This window comes from Sinocyclocheilus rhinocerous, unplaced genomic scaffold (assembly GCF_001515625.1).
Source record: "Sinocyclocheilus rhinocerous isolate Xijiao unplaced genomic scaffold, SAMN03320098_v1.1 scaffold1749, whole genome shotgun sequence".
Lineage (NCBI taxonomy): Eukaryota > Metazoa > Chordata > Actinopteri > Cypriniformes > Cyprinidae > Sinocyclocheilus > Sinocyclocheilus rhinocerous.
In genome coordinates, this window is record NW_015662927.1 from 28,891 (window position 1) to 29,818 (window position 928).

The following is a 928-nucleotide window of genomic DNA, read 5'->3' on the forward strand; positions in this document are numbered from 1 at the left end:
TGTGTGTGTGTATATATATATATATATATATATTAAAATAATCATGAGACCATTTTAATTGAGACACTCAAGTTTTTATTGATCTTGAAGGATAATTCAATCTTCCTCAAATCTGGCGAAGATTTTGTATTTGGCTTTATCAACCATTTCTGTGCAGAACACCTTGTAATCGTTTTGTTTCCCAAATACAAAAGTGAACAGTTCGGCTGGAGAACTTTCATCGTATTCACCCATCCAGCTCTCCAATTTGCATTGGGATGCAATTTGTTGCTCCTTTTCTCTTGAAAGGACAATGGGAAATTGTATTTTTCCATCCCAGTTTCTCCTGCTACACCAGTCAGCTGCAGTCCTGGCGTCTCTCAGAAGAAGGATTTCCTGCAGTAAATAACAAATATGGTCAAATTATTTCATGTATACTGATGTTAATGCTTCAAATGTGTAGAGTACATAAAGCTGTTACAACATTTTTAAGAAATATATGATCTTTTGTTATAATGAACACTGTCTATCAGTTCTTGTGTCATTTAAGACCTCAATGGATCTTAATCAAATCCAGTTCCTTCAGAATTAATTCATTTAATTGTTATGTATCATTTATCAGGAATCCCATAGATATTTGCCAGATATTTTATATTATAAAAATGTTATTTCATTCATGTACCATGTTTATATTATTCTCCATTTTTATTCTTTCTGATGACACATGAAAATTATGTAAAATGCATGTAAAATAATCAGCAAAAACATACAAAGCCTACTAAGTCTCAAGGATCATTATTTAAGATTAATTAATTTTTGATGTTTGTGAATGGGTTATAGGCTTCCCCCATTTAGGTGTGGCCATTGAATACATCAAGTGAGGTAAAATTTTTGGGGGTGGGAGGCTGTTGTTAAAAATGGGCTGTTGTTAAAAATGTCTTACCTCTTC

At 32.3% G+C, this 928-nt stretch overlaps 1 long non-coding RNA gene across 1 annotated transcript in view; it reads right to left on the bottom strand.

Moving 5' to 3' along the window:
- Nucleotides 1–279: 279 nt before the first annotated feature.
- Nucleotides 280–928, bottom strand: part of LOC107728398 (uncharacterized) — a 15,846-nt gene continuing 15,197 nt past the window's right edge. The window contains exon 3 of the long non-coding RNA XR_001638467.1: nt 280–375. This is a non-coding gene — a long non-coding RNA (uncharacterized LOC107728398). The remainder of the gene's footprint in view (nt 376–928) is intronic.